The sequence below is a fragment of the Bufo bufo genome, chromosome 3, assembly GCF_905171765.1.
Source record: "Bufo bufo chromosome 3, aBufBuf1.1, whole genome shotgun sequence".
In the NCBI taxonomy this organism is placed as follows: domain Eukaryota; kingdom Metazoa; phylum Chordata; class Amphibia; order Anura; family Bufonidae; genus Bufo; species Bufo bufo.
In genome coordinates this window covers 21,018,835-21,026,491 of record NC_053391.1, presented here as the reverse complement: position 1 = coordinate 21,026,491, position 7,657 = coordinate 21,018,835, and positions in this window count along the sequence as shown.

The window sequence follows — 7,657 nt, the reverse complement described above, 5'->3', positions numbered from 1 at the left end:
TGGGGTACATAATATACTGGCCTGCAGATGGATCCTGAGAAGCAGTTAGCGATTTTTTAAGTGGCCTTCTGGTTTAAAGGCAATTCAATGTTTCCTGGGGTTCGCCAACTACTACCGCCAGTTTGTGCCTCACTTCTCTTCTTTGACAGCTCCCATCTCAGCCTTGACCCGCAAAAGGGAGAATCCCAAGAGTTGGACTGCTGAGGCTGAATCAGCCTTTCAAGCCCTGAATCAGGCCTTCTCTATGGCTCCAGTACTCCATCTTTCTGATGCAAGTAAGCAATTTCTTCTAGAGGTGGATGCATCGTCTATTGGAGCTGGGGCAGTGCTTTCACAAAAGTCTCCCCCAGGTAAGATGACAACCTGTGGCTTCTTCTCCAGGGCTTTCTACGCTCCTGAGCGCAACTACTCGATTGGGGACAGAGAGTTATTGGCCATCAAGATGGCATTGGAGGAATGGGGATACCATCTGGAGGGAGACAGTCATCCTGTAGTGATCTATACCGAGCACAAAAACCTCACCTAATACTCGACAAGCTAAATGGTCCCTGTTCTTTGCCCGTTTTGATGTTGGTCTTTACTTTCATTCTGCAGAAAATAACATCAAAGCAGATGCTCTCTCGAGATCTTTTGAATCTACCGACCGGGAGGAGGAGCCCTAACATATCATCGATCCCACTAAAATCTCTGCCTGCCCTGTCAAGCTATCCGAGATGCCTTATGGAAAGACTTTTGTTGCAGAGCCTCTCAGAAAGCAGGCCTTACTATGGGGCTATTTATCTAAAGTGGTGGGTCATGCCAGAAAGCGAAAGACCTTCAGATTCATCGCACAGCGGTACTGGTGGCCTTTTATGTGACAAGAATTTGTCACTGCTTGTCCATCCTGTGCGCAAAATAAGGCTTCTAAATAACGTACAGCTGGCCTTCTGCTTCCTCTTCCTGAGGTTCCCTGGCAACAAATAGCCATGGACTTTATTATGGATCTGCCCATTTCCTCTGGTTGTTGTGTGATTTGGGTAGTGGTAGACCGCTTCTCTTAAATGGCACATTTGTTCCTCTTCCTGGACTCCCTTCTGCTCCCAAACTAGCCAAGAAATTTATAGAGCCAATTTTCCGTCTCCATGGCTTCCCTCTCCATATTGTGTCTGATAGAGGTGTACAGTTCATGTCAAAACTCTGGAGAGCTCTCTGCAAGCTACTGAATGTATCCCTGGACTTCTTTTCAGCATATCATCCACAGTCCGACAGTCAAGTGGAGCATGTCAACCAAATTCTTACCAACTTTTGCCCCACTTCACTAATATTCATCACGACAACTGGGTTCTACTATTATCTTGGGCTGAATTTTCGTTCAACAATTATGTCAGCGAGTCTTCCAAGAAATCACAATTTTTTATTGTTTATGGTCAACAACCTAACATCCCACCCCGATGTCTTCTACTTCTGGTATTCCTGCTGCAGATGCAACTTCAAGAGAATTCTCTAAAATCTGGGAGGAGACCAGGGGAGCTCTGAAAGAGGCATCTGTGCACATGAAGGAGGCTGCTGATAAAAGATGTAAAGATTCTCCTAACTTCCGTCTTGGTAATAAAGTGTGGCTTGCCTCAAAATAGATCAGGCTCAAAATACCCTCTTACAAATTGGGTCCACGAGTCATTGGTCCATTTGAGATTCTCGAGCAAATTAACCCCTTAAGGACTCAGTCCTATTTCACCTTAAGGACTTGGCCATTTTTTGCAAATCTGACCAGTGTCACTTTAAGTGCTGATAACTTTAAAATGCTTTGATTTATCCAGGCCGTTCTGAGATTGTTTTTTCGTCACAAATTGTACTTCATGACACTGCTAAAATTGGGTCAAAAAAGTTAATTTTTTTGCATAAAAAAATACCATATTTATCAAAAATTTGGAAACATTTGCAAATTTAAAAGTTTCAGTTTCTCTACTTCTGTAATACATAGTAATACCCCCAAAAATTGTGATGACTTTACATTCCCCATATGTCTACTTCATGTTTGTAGCATTTTGGGAATGATATTTTATTTTTTGGGATGTTACAAGTCTTAGAAGTTTAGAAGCAAATCTTGAAATTTTTCAGAAATTTACAAAAAAACTATTTTTAGGGACCACTACAGGTCTGAAGTCACTTTGCGAGGCTTACATAAACCGCCCAAAAATGACACCATTCTATAAACTACACCCCTCAAGGTATTCAAAACTGATTTTACAAACTTTGTTAACCCTTTAGGTGTTGCACAAGAGTTATTGGCAAATGGGGATGAAATTTGAGAATTTAATTTTTTTGCCTAATTTTCCATTTTAACCCATTCTTTTCAACTAGCAAAGCAAGGGTTAACAGCCAAACAAGACTGTATCTTTATTGCCCTGACTCTGCCGTTTACAGAAACACCCCATATGTGGCCGTAAACTACTGTACGGCCACACAGCAGGGCGTAGAGTGAAAGGTGCGCCGTTTGGTTTTTGGAAGGCAGATTTTGCTGGACTGGTTTTTTTACACCATGTCCCATTTGAAGCCCCCCTGATGCACCCCTAGAGTAGAAACTCCATAAAAGTGACCCCATCTAAGAAACTACATCCCTCAAGGTATTCAAAACTGATTTTACAAACTTTGTTAACCCTTTAGGTGTTACACAAGATTTAATGGAAAATAGAGATACAATTTCAAAATTTCACTTTTTTGGCAGATTTTCCATTTTAATATATTTTTTCCAGTTACAAAGCAAGGGTTAACAGCCAAACAAAACTCATTATTTATGGCCCTGATTCTGTAGTTTACAGAAACACCCCATATGTGGTCGTAAACCGCTGTACGGGCACACGGCAGGGCGCAGAAGGAAAGGAATGCCATACGTTTTTGGAAGGCAGATTTTGCTGGACTGTTTTTTTTTACACCATGTCCCATTTGAAGCCCCCCTGATGCACCCCTAGAGTAGAAACTCCAAAAAAGTGACCCCATTTTAGAAACTACGGGATAGGGTGGCAGTTTTGTTGGTACTAGTTTAGGGTACATATGATTTTTGGTTGCTCTATATTACACTTTTTTGTGTGGCAAGGTAACAAGAAATAGATTTTTTGGCACGTTTTTTTTTTGTTATTTACAACATTCATCTGACAGGTTAGATCATGTGGTAATTTTATAGAGCAGGATGTCACGGATGCAGCGATACCTAATATGTATACAATTTTTTTTATTTATGCAAGTTTTACACAATGATTTCATTTTTAAAACAAAAAAAATGTTTTAGTGTCTCCATAGTCTAAGAGCCATAGTTTTTTCAGTTTTTGGGCGATTATCTTAAGTATGGCCTCATTTTTTGCGGGATGAGATGACGGTTTGATTGGCACTATTTTGGGGTGCATATGACTTTTTGATCGCTTGCTATTACACTTTTTGTGACGTAAGATGACAAAAAATGCTTTTTTTACACCGTTTTTTTTAAAAAAATTTTTACGGTGGTCACCTGAGGGGTTAAGTCATGTGATATTTTTATAGAGCCAGTTGATACGGACGCGGCGATACCTAATATGTATACTTTTTTTATTTATTTAAGTTTTGCACAATGATTTTATTTTTGAAACAAAAAAAATCATGTTTTAGTGTTTCCATAGTCTAAGAGCCATAGTTTTTTCAGTTTTTGGGCGATTATCTTGGGTAGGGTATGATTTTTGAGGGATGAGATGACGGTTTGATTGGTACTATTTTGGCGTACATGCGACTTTTTTGATCACTTTTATTACCTTTTTTGGGAAGTAAGGTGGGCAAAATTTAAATTTCCTAATAGTTTTTATTTTTTTTATTTTTATGGCGTTCACCGTGCGGGGAAAGTAACATGACTGTTTTATAGATCAGGTCGTTACGGATGCGGCGATACCAAACATGTGTAGGGAATTTTATTTTTTTCATTTTTAATCAGTGATAAATGTGTTTTTTGATTTTTACTTTTTTTTCACTTTTTTTTCACTTTTTTTTTTACCCAGACCCACTTGGTTCTTGAAGATCCAATGGGTCTGATGTCTGTATAATACAGTACAGTACACCATATAGTGTTTTGTACTGTATTTTACTTACACTTTGTCTGAACAGATCTCTGCCTTTAGCACAGATCTGTTCAGCACCATGGACAGCAGGATGCCTGAGACGGCATCCTGTTGCCATGGGAACCTTCCCCGTCTGCTCAGTACTGGTCAGAACTTCGCAGACGGGGAAGGGTAAGGACGGGGCTGTCGGGGGGCTCTCTGGGGGCTCTCTCCCTCTCCATCGGGGGCTGCAAAGGCACAGCAGCCCCCCGATGGGAGAGGGAGGGAGCTCCCTCTTACTGTTAACTTTTTCCATACAGTGGTCCGTACGGACCACGGTATGGAAAGGGTTAAACGGCTGACATCGCATCACCGATGTCAGCCGTTTATACCAGGGTGTCAGCAATGTGCTGGCACCCTGGTATACCCACTAACCACCAACGATTATTCAAGGGGAGGCGGGCGGGGATCGCCTCCCGCACCGCCCCCACCGCCCACAACTCCCCCCCCTGCACCACCCGCCGGCAAAAAATCATGCAGGGGTGCAGGGGGGGGTGGAAAATCTTTATTTTAGGTCAGGGACCGCGGGGATCAGAACTGCGGTTTGCGGCGATCGCCGATACGGGGGGGTCACATGACCCCCCCTGGCGTTGTGAGAGGATGCCGGCTGAATGATTTCAGCCGGCATCCTTTTCCGATTAACCCCTGCGGCGCCGGCATAACGATTTAAAGTTAGGACGTACCGGTACGCCCTGAGTCCTTAAGGACTCGGGAAATAGGGCGTACCGGTACGCCCTGCGTCCTTAAGGGGTTAATGATGTTTTGAATTCCTTCCACGTCTCACTGCTGAAATCTGTCATCCTGAATAGTTTTGTCAAAAAACCTGTCTCAGCATCTGTTGCAGTCAGTGATGAAAACGTCTATGAGGTAAAAGATATTTTGTGAATGAAGAAGAGTAGAGGTAAAACCCTGTTTCTTGTGGATTTGAAGAGGTTTGGCCCTAAGGAAAGATCTTGGGAACCTGGAGAGAACATCAATGCCCCTCTTCTGAAAATCTTTTTGTCTAGGGCCAGGCCTGAGGAGAGGCGGTGTAAGTGTGGGGTACTGTTAGCTCAGTGGTCTTTGCCAGTGCTGCTACCCCTACCCGTGGATTCGGGTGCTAGGCTCCCTCTTTCCCTCCTGCTGCCATGCGCCGTGCTGACAAGCATGGGCAGCAGATAGCTTAACTCTTGTATCTGTGCTCCATGCCAGAGTTTACTTCCTGCTTGAGTCCTGTACTGGTTGTCAGGGCTTGCATGGGTATGTCTCTCCTCCCTTGTGAGGCAGAACGTACACGCCCTGTCTCCCCAGCCTATGGCTGGATTGCAGTAAGTATTTAAAGGCGCTTCCTACCCCAGTAAGATGCCTGAGCAACTCATGGTCACTAGCTTGTCTAGGTCCTTGTGTGAAGGTGTTTTTGGAGTTCTGCTTTTCTGTGTACCGCCTTCCTCTGACCTTGGACTTCGTTTACGGACTTTGTTTGATTGCTGCCTGCCCTGACCCTGGACTTCCTGACCACATACTTCCCCTCGGTGCTTGCACCAGTATCTCTGACCCCCTGGTCAGCTGCCACTGATTCGGGGACTGCTCTGGAGTGGCACCTGGCAACCACCCCAACGGCTCAAGCCTATCCTCACCATCAGAGGCTCTATTGAAGACCAGGTAGTTGCTTAGTCACCCCCTCCCCCCCCCCAGAGTATAGCCAGTCAGTGGCGCAGTGGGTCCACACCCGTTTGCATAACACACAGCTTGAGAAGGCAGAGGCGGCAGGGCTGTTACCTGGCCAAGTTGCTGGTGTGGCTGTGCAGGACCATAAACGACATATATTGTCCTTGACCATAGTTACAGCTTCACATGTCGATGCTGCTGCAAACTTTACCAAACACTACAAAAAAATTTAGGCTAGCACAACCAAAGTCACAGGTGCAAATCCATAAATCTAGCATGCAGACAGCAAACAAAAAACGTATGGCAGCACACCATTACACATGCAAACAAAAGAACTAGGGATTAGGGTTTATTCTGGGATTAAAGTGGTACTATACCTACTATACATGAAAAATGGGAGCTCTTTGAGTACATTTTTGATCAAATGTGTGTCGGGCCCATCTACCAGCGTCAAGGTGGCTTCTGCAGATGGGCATCCAACACTAAAAGAACTGCCTCTCCTGGGCCTAACCTAAGCCTACAATGTTCAGGGCAGTGTAGGAACCAGCTATATTTATACTCTGCTCAGAAGCCCACGGCAGATGGGCAGAGAGTGCTCAATCTAAAGGAGGGAGCGACCCTCCAAACATACTACAAGAAACTTTAGACTAGCACATCCAAATTTACAGAAGGGGTGCGGGCAACTGGGTAATGCAACGGTTGCTGCGTCAGGCTGTACCACTACATTAGCGCCATGGTTTTCCCAGGCTACTTTATGGTGATGCTGCATGTGTTGACGCAGGGTCATTGTGCCAACATTGCCACCCTCGCCATACTTCATCTTCTGCCCACAGATTCTGGACATGCTGACGTCCTCCAGCGGCTTGATGAAAAATTCCCACACTGGCAAGTATAGCATTTTTGCCCCACCACTCCGTGCTGACTTCCTGCTGCCTCTGTGAACCTGTGCACCACTAGACCTTTCCAGACAGGTAGGCTCTTGAGTAGCAGACAGTCTACCCTGGGCACGTTTGGCTCCAGACCTCACACTGCTGCTACCCTGCTGTCTCATGGCCATGCTACCACCCTGCTGGATTAGTCATTGCCTCACAAGCAATCTGCCACCCTTATCCCCTGATGATGATTAACCCCTCTTCACTCGGCTCCCACTGTCTGCATGTTACTGATGTCACCCTCACCAATCTCAGGGCTGCGTACCTACCTATTCACAACACCAGCTTCCACGCAACTCTCATTGTCGCTACTTGCCCACCTATCGGAGGAAGCAGCAGGTTTCTCCTCTAAATCTTGGTTGGGCAGTAGCTGCTGACTATCCTCTATACTGTAAGCCTGTCCTAGCTGAAAAGCATAGCCGAGCCAACGGCATACAATACTTCCCGAGCAGAAAATAAAAGAGGCAGGTTCAGGACAGCTGGGGGCACAGAGCTAGTTCCTGGTCCATGCTAACTAAGCGTTGTGTCAGAGGACCCCACCGACTCCTGGCTGGGGGTGTCTGAGGTCACTTGAGATCAGACTGAGTCAACCATTCAAAAGACAGCTGGGTTGCTGTACAAAACACAACCGGTGGATGACACTGGCACCTCTGGCCTTCTTCTGCTGCTCCAGAAACATTTTGTCCACTGCTTGTTCCATTTGAAGGGCTTGTCCCCTGTCTGTCAGGCATACTGTACTGTAAACAGTAACTGTAAGTGTAAAATAGCAAAAGTGTCAGAGTGCAATTTCACCTCCGAAACAAGGATTAATTGATGTACTTATATATGAGAACATGAGCACCCTAAAATCTGTAGTATTAGGCTGAGATTTAACCCCAATTACACAAGTTGGTAAGGCTGATTAGTCAGCCTGCATTTGTGGGAGGGGCGGAGGCTCTTCATATACGAGCCACAGCCTCACTCCCCGGCGTGGGTTCTCAG